This window comes from Rhinopithecus bieti, unplaced genomic scaffold (assembly GCF_001698545.2).
Source record: "Rhinopithecus bieti isolate Rb0 unplaced genomic scaffold, ASM169854v2 scaffold_57691, whole genome shotgun sequence".
In the NCBI taxonomy this organism is placed as follows: Eukaryota; Metazoa; Chordata; class Mammalia; order Primates; family Cercopithecidae; genus Rhinopithecus; species Rhinopithecus bieti.
Window position 1 is genome coordinate 1,135,371 of NW_016824383.1, and position 8,546 is coordinate 1,143,916.

The window sequence follows — 8,546 nt, forward strand, 5'->3', positions numbered from 1 at the left end:
GTGGCCTGGTCTCCTGCAATGCTTACATTGTCTGGTTCTATAATTATACTAAACATTTCCATATGAATACATTGCCATCATCTGAAATCCAACATGTCTAGACCGAATGGCATCTTTATACAATCTGCTGCTTTTCCCATTAATGAGGCCAACATATCTGAGTCACACCTACTTAAGTTCTTGTTAAGTCTCTTGTTCAGTGGTTCAAATTCTTCATGCTGTTACTGATGCCATTCTGCTCTAGCCACATCTCCCTATATAAAATCTGGATTAAAACATTTAGGATAAATCGCTTTTTGCCACCTACTTCTAGTTTAAGTAGACAACCATCAGGAAGTATTTTGAAGCCCTCATTGACCTTGGTCTTGTTAAAGGATTCCTTGTGATTTGGGGTATAAAAGTAAAATGCTTGAGGATCACTTGAGGCCAGGAGTTTGAGACCAGCTTTGGTAACATAGTGAGACCCCATCTCTATTTTCTTTCAAAAGAATCTGTAGTCTTAGTTTATAGTGTGGTAAGATGCCAAAAATATATGAGTCACAGTAGTTAAGGAAGTATCTGAATGGGGAGGGGAAGGAGAATAATACTGTAATGTGAAAAAGAGACCAAATACTACAAACCTCAGGAAAATCATCTCTTACCCTGAGCATAAGCACTCACAAGTACTTCCTCCCAGGATGTATCTGAGCATCCTCAGCTTAATCATGCTTTCTAAGTTGCACGAGCACAACTAGGAATCTGCCTTCTCTCCCATGCTTTGAAATGTCAAGGAGGCCATATCGACAAAATAGAAGCTGTGGCTGGAACAACCTGTCACTTCTCCAGCTAATGCTAATGAATAATTTTTGTATCTACCATTACTTCACCTCTGTCACTTATAATTTTCTTAGTTGGGGTCAAATCTGGTTTCTTAGCATAGAAAAACGCCAAGTAAAAGAGGCCCAAACAAGATAAACATTTATTTTTCTTTCTCATAAAAAATAATCCTGATTAGGCATCCAGAACTGCTGTGGCAGTCCTGTGAAGTGATCAGGAGCTGTGTCCTCCCTTCCTTTCTAAGCTGCCATCCTCACACATTTGCTATCTTTGGGGCACTTTGTGGTCCAGGAGAGCGGGCAGATCTCCAGCTATCACATAGCCCTTCCAAGCCAGGAGGAAGGCAATGAAAAGAGGCAGCCCATCCCTTTCTAGCAGTTCATACATATTTCTTACATCTCACTGGACAGAACTCAGCCACGTGTCACATCCAATTGCAAGGAGTTTGAAAAACATGATGCTTTAGAGCTGACTGGAAATGTGCCCAGCAGAAAATGAGTTTCTGTTCCTATGAAGGAAGGCGATGATGGATGGAGGGGTACACAATTAGCTATCACCACCATACCAACCTCTCCCAGACATTTTCTCTTCTCATCTGGACTTATGCCATAGACTGATAACTGTGCCCCCTCGGCTGCCATTCCAATCTATCATGCACACAAGTTAATCACCCTAAACCACTCTTCCACTTTTAGAGGACAAGATCAGATCAGGCAATTCAGACCCACACTTCCTCATCAACTAAATTCACTTCTTTCCCGAGAAGTAATCTCCGAAAACTACCCTCTGCAAAACCTTCCAATGGCTCATTTCTCCAAGGACCTTAACCTTCCAGCCACAAGATGTACCTCCAGGTTTTTCGTCTCACATCAACCCAGGGCTCCAGCTTTGTCCCTCACTGAACATCCTCTGGATGCAGTGAGGCCTTTCCTAGCTCTGAAATCTTTTGTTCTTTACTGCCCACCTGCAATTCTCTCTCTCTCTCTCTCTCTCTCTCTCTCTCTCTCGCGCTCTCGCTCTCACTCTCTCTCCCCACCTCCACCCACCTCAACTTCTCGTCTCTCGTGCACATACTCTTTTTCATTGTTTGTATCCTACAGAAACCAAATAAAGTCCCATCTTCTCAGTAATGCACAGCCTAGAATTCGTTTCCACAGATCGATGTGATTTACCTGAATTGTAGTCTTTATTATCTCTGATGTTTTATTTAATGCTCATTATTAATGTACTCGGTCTTATCTCTTTTCTAACACTATCACTTGTCATGTCGGGCCTGTTGTTTAGCCTTTCTTTTCCTCGGGGTTATTAGGAAGTTTTAATGATGTACTGAAATCTACCAGGACACATTTCACATTCCTACATCCCTTCAGAATATTTCTCCTGCTCCCGTCCAGGGCAGGGACCCCATCTTGTTCACACGCACCACAGCTCCCAGGGCAATGCCTGCCACATATAGTAAATATCCAGGGAACAAACCTGGCTTGAGACTTAATTTGTGTAACCTTAAACTTTATCGAAGAGGTTATTCTATTCTCCCACCAACGCTGTGAGCCATGAAAAGCTACTGTTAGCCTTTACTGATAATAGGGAGTGACCAAACTTTTATTGTTTAACTTCTAACGCTACCATATTGCAGTATCTCTCATGCCAAAGCAGAAAGTAAAGTTTCACATGAAGCACATAATTTGCATAGGTTCAAAATCATCAAAGTGCATTCCTCTACCTTGTATCACACATAAATCTCCACTGTAATGCTTGGTCCAGAAATTACTCTTGGGACTGGAAGAGCAGATATCATATTCTACCGTTATACAAGCGAATTGTGTGGAAGAGAGATTTTAACACTGATGTGTTTGGAAATGCCAAAAGCATAAATCAAGACAAAGGGAACGAGAGGGAAGTTTCTTTTGGATGGATCTAATAGTTAAACATTCATTTGGAATGGAGTCTATCTTTCATGGATAATGATGCTTTCCTAATTTGTGCTTATGCAGCCACTTAGAGGGTATAAGACTGGAATTCAAATCCATACTTTCTAAACTCACTTCACTCAGCTCCTGAAAAGCAACATCTGCAATGGATCCCCTGGCGCTTTCTGTATGAGTACAGATTATTTGTCTTGACCACATTTCCTTTCGAGAAATCACATTCTTTCAGCTGAAATTACCTAAGAACAATTGAACTTGGCATGTTTCTTCCTGAGTGAGAGGAAAAACTTTTCTCAAGTGTTCAGGAGATATGATCCTGGTTTCCAAAAAGCCCAAGGTTTGCTGGGTGTCTCTTTTTTTTTTAATTGACTTACATTGCAGGACTCAAAACATTTTCTGAAATCAAGCACAATATAAAACTAATCTAAATATTGGCTCCTTCATGACCTCCTTTAAAAAAAATACACAGCGAAGGCTGGACGCGGTGGCTCATGCCTGTAATCCCAGCACTTTGGGAGGCCAAGGTGGGTGGATAATTAGGTCAGGAGATCGAGACCATCCTGGCTAACACCGTGAAGCCCCATCTCTACTACAAAAAAAAAAAAAAAAAATTAGTTGGGCGTGGTGGCACGCACCTGTAGTCCCCGCTACTCGGGAGGCGGAGGCAGGAGAATCGCTTGAACCCCAGAGGCAGAGGTTGCAGTGAGCTGAGATTGTGCCACTGAACTCCAACTTGGGTGACAGAGCGAGACTCTGTCTCAAAAAAAATGTATATATTGAACTGGCTTTAGAAATGTTAATAGAGGAAGTCAAAGTCACAAACCCAACTGACTTTTCTATCAGCTAGATCAGGAACATAAAAAGCACAATACTACTCATGTATAGGGAATAGATACTATCATTCATAATAAACTAACATTTATTAAATATTTCCAAGGAGCCAGATATAAGTAATACTCTATGCCCTTACAGGTTAGGAAACTAAAATATGTTAAGTGACTGGCTTGAAATTATGCAACTCCTATGTGGCACAGCTAGGATTGCACCTGGCTGTCTGGCATCAGACTGTGTTCTAAACCATGCTCCTATTCTGTAATGAAGTCAGAAATTATTTTCCAGATGTCAACAAAGAACACAATCCATTATCAGGTATCAAGTATCATCTTCAGAAGCAATGGAACTCTCAGAAACACACCTGCTCTGCCATTCCATTTTACCTATAAGAAAAGAAAAGAAATAAAGAAAAGCTATAGGAAAAAATGTAATGGGAATTTGGAAGATGAGTAATGATGCTTTCCCAGTTTTCCCAAACCCATGTGAACAGTGTAACAGCAATGTCATATAACACTTTATAAATTGGCAATCTCTGGAAACCAATACTGCTGCTCTCACCAGCATAATATTAAGTCTAGAAACTGGAACCACCACACATACAAGCTAATCAGGCTGTAGTCTAGTTCTTGGGATTAGTGAGAGTTTTTAGAAAGTTGTTAGCTCTTTTTTTCACTGGGTTTTCTTCAACAATGTTGCTGTTTCTTTATTCATCCTATAAAGAATAAGAACAAAGAAGTGGTCATCTGAGGCAATATTATTTCTTTGTAAACCTAAAGGGGAAAACATTGAAATAATACACACACTATTTTTTGGGGAGTGGGGGGATGGGGGAGATGGAGTCTCACTCTGTCACCCAGACTGGAGTGCAGTGGCACAATCTCAGCTCACTGCAACCTCCACCTCCTGGGTTCAAGCAATTCTCCTGCCTCAGCCTCCCAAGTAGCTGGGACTAAAGGCACATGCCGCCACCCCTGGCTAATTTTCTGTAATTTCGTAGAGACAGTGTTTCACCATGTTGCCCAGGCTGGTCTCGAACTCCTGAGCTCAGGCAATCCACCAGCCTTGGCCTCCCAGAGTGCAGGGATTACAGGTGTGAGCCACTGAGCCCAGTCAACACATACTATTTTTTAAAAAACACTATGTCTATTAGATGTTTGTGAAGCTACCTACATCAACATGAAATTAGATATAATTATAAACACATAATAACAAAGTATAAATGTGGGTAATGGATATTAAGAATAAAATTTGAAAGTTTTCACTGAATTTTCACATTTAATGTATACTAGGTGATAATACAAGTGTAGTTACTCTATTTCTCTTCTCTTTGGTCTTTCATTTTTTTATTGTATTTTATGTTCTAGGGTACCTGTGCACAATGTGCAGGTTTGTTACATATGTATACAAGTGCCATGTTGGTGTGGTGCACCCATTAACTCACCATTTACATTAGGTACATCTCCTAATGCTATCCCTCCCCCTCCCCCCACCCCATGACAGGTCCCGGTGTGTGATGTTCCCCTTCCTGTGTCTAAGTGTTCTCATTGTTCAATTGCCACCTACGATTGAGAACATGCAGTGTTTGGTTTTCTGTTCTTGCGATGGTTTGCTGAGAATGATGGTTTCCAGCTGCATCCACTTTGGTCTTTTAAAGAACAAAGGCTTAACATTAAGCTAACTGTTTTTATTAATATTAAAATCACGCATCAAGTGTTGATCTTAAGCAAAGGCTAGACACCAACAAATATCATCTTTCAGAGGTTCTGTCTGTGGCAAGTGCCACATGGATTAAAAAAAAAAAATTATACAATTCTCAGTTTGATGAACCTCTGGAGATGACTGATAAAAGAAACTGTTCTAACAGCTTGCATCTCTAGATGATTTGGGAAATGTCACAGACAATAACAGGGAACTTTGGAATGGTGTAACAAATGGATGATCTCTGTCAGATTAGAGCACATATTTTTATCAGTTTCAAAGGATTTGCTGCGAGTACTCCCAGCATGCTAATCATTCTAAATAATAGATCCAGTCGATTCACATCTTTTGAGACAAAATTAAAGCTTCTTGAAAAGTTGAAAGTATTTCTGTTTGAAAAATCTTTAGTTTCTAATTTATAAGGAAGACTTGAAGAGGCCTATCTCAGATATGTATCATTCCGTAATTTAAAATACCAAATGTTAACATCTGAATAGCTGATGTGAGCATCAGAACTTTCTGGGTCAGAGCTCTGAAATCAGATTTGGTTAAAATTTTGGCTTTGCCACATTAGTGGCACCAGGACCGCTTATTGCCGATGGTGATGACCTGGCCATTGGGCAGCTCCAGCTCTTCTCCAGGGAGGAGGAGGAAGCGGCAGTGGCCCTCTCCTTCTTGAAGTCCAGAAGTGACGTAGCACAGCTTCTCTCTGATGTGGCACATGATCTCCTGCTGGGCCGAGGTGGTGAAGCTGTAGCCACACTTGGTGAGGATCTTCATGAGGTAGTCGGTCAGGTCCCAGTCAGCCAGATCCAGATCCAGGATGGTGTGTGGGAGGGCGTAGACCATGTAGATGGGCACCATGTGGGTGATCCTGTCTCCAGAGTCCATGTCAATGCCAGTAGTGTCCCCAGAGGTGTAGAGGGACAGCATGACCTGGATGGCCAAGTACATGGCTGGGGTGTTGAAGATCTCAAACATGATCTGAGTCATCTTCTCTCTGTTGGTTTGGGGTTTGGGGGGGTCTCAGCAGCACTGGGTGCTCCTCCAGGGCCACAGGCAGCTCATTGCAGAAGGTGTGATCCCAGATCTTCTCCATGTCATCCCAGTTGGTGACGATGCCATGCTCAATGGGGTACTTCAGGGTCAGGATGCCGCGCTTGCTCTGGGCCTTGTCGCCCACATAGGAGTCCTTCTGGCCCATGCCCACCATCATGCCCTGGTGCTGGGAGTGCCTGACAATGGAGAGAAATACGACTTGGGGGACATCGTCCCCAGCAAAGCCAGCTTTGCCATGCTGGAGCCATTGTCAATGGCAAGTGCAGCGATCTCTTCTTCCATTGTGACCGGGAGAGGAAAGGGGCAGTGGAGCAGCAGGTGAACACAGTGAATAGGCTGGCGGCAGCAACTGAGCTTGGACATCCTTTCAAAAGAGGAAACAACCGGCCTAGATAGTTTCCCTGGAAAGTTCTACCAAATATCTTAGAAATAAATTACACCAATACCCATATAATCTCTTCCAGAAAATAGAAGCAGAGGGAATACTTCCGAACTCATTCTACGAAGCCAGCATTACCCTAATACCAAAAAAAACAGAGACATTACAAGAAAAAAAATTATGAACCAATATCTCTCATGAACAGAGACTCAAAACTCCTCAAAAAATATTAGCAAAATAAATCCAACGATGTATAAAAGCAATTATAAATCATGGCCACATGGTATTTTATTCTGAGTATGTAAGGCTGGCTTGATACTCAAAAATCAATTAATTCATCATATCAGCAGGCTAAGAAGAGAAATTATAATATTGACAGATGCAGAAAAAGTATTTGGCAAAATCCAAAACCAAGTTATGATAAAACCTCTCAGAAAAGTAGGAGTAGAGAACTTCTTCAATTTGATAGAGAACATGTACCAAGAAATCTCCAGCTAACAATATACTTAATGGTGAGAAACTAGATGATTTTCCCCTAAAATTGGGGACAAGGCTAGGGTATCCTCTCTCACTATATTCTGCATTGCTCTGGAAGTTCTATCTAATAGAATAAGACAAGAAAAGGATATAAAAGGTGTACAGGTTGAGAAGGAAGAAATAAAACTCTGTGCTCAGATGATACCATTTCCTATGAAGAAAATCTTCAAGAATTGACAACAAAATTCCTGGAACTAATAAGCAATTATAGCAAAGTTACAGGATACAACATTAACATACAGAAGTCAATTTTTGTTAATACAACTTCAATGATCAATTGAAATTTAAAATGAAAAACACAAATACCATTTGCATTAACACACACAAAAAACTTTGGTACAAATCTAGAAAAATATGTATAAGGTCTATATGAGGAAAACAAAAAAAATAAGCATTGTATTAATGAGAGCAAATCAGATAATGTAAATGGGGAAAGTGACCTTTGAAGAACCTTACCAAACTTAGAGGTGGTCATATATTTGCTTATTTTCCTCACAATAAACTCTTTAGAGTCCTATTCATAGGGCAGAAGTCAGTATTTTTAAGGGCATCCCTATGCCGTAACAATGACATTATGAACGTGACTTTAACGATGGGTCTATGAACACTGATAAGACAGCCTCTTATTTCTTATAGAAAATCCTAGACTTTCTTAGTGTGGAAGGTTCCTCCTAGGTAATAACACGGTTCTTTCTGGAAAACACTCACATCCACACATTTGTTTATTCATACAGCCACAATCTCTAAGCCATATAATTTGTTACAACTTGTTTGGTCCCTCTGAACTTGGCTTTCTGTATTAAATGGCAATATTAATCTTATCTATCATTGATTTATATTGAAAAATAAGATTATCAACAAAAAGCTCTAAATTTAGTACCTAGCACATAGCAAGCATTCAGTAACCATTAGTTGTTCTCCTTGTTTTTCTACCTAATCTTCAAAGTAGACTGGGGTAGAGAGGATGAAATTCTCATTCTATTTGGCTCAATCTGATGCTGCATGGAAATCTCTGGCAGGGCTGCCTTGCTGTGGCTTCACTACCATATATCTCTGATGCTTGAAAAGCCATCAGCCAAGGTAAAGTCTAGTAAAACAAAATATTTAATTTGAAAGTAGCCTGATATTATCATAGACAAAGTACATGGATCTTGTCAAAATTATATCTAATTGTTTCTTGCCAGGGCAATTAGAGCCGAAAAAGATATAAAAGATATCCATACTGGAAAGGAAGAAGTAAAACTATCTCTATTTGTATGTGACATTTTGAATACAGATAATTCTAAGGACTTCAC

At 40.4% G+C, this 8,546-nt stretch overlaps 1 pseudogene across 1 annotated transcript; it reads right to left on the reverse strand.

The window, feature by feature from the left end:
• Positions 1–5,846: 5,846 nt before the first annotated feature.
• Positions 5,847–6,617, reverse strand: LOC108522193 (actin, cytoplasmic 2-like; annotated as a pseudogene). The gene has a single exon (XR_001883401.1). The product of XR_001883401.1 is annotated as an actin, cytoplasmic 2-like (transcript).
• Between the last annotated feature and the right edge of the window lie 1,929 nt (positions 6,618–8,546).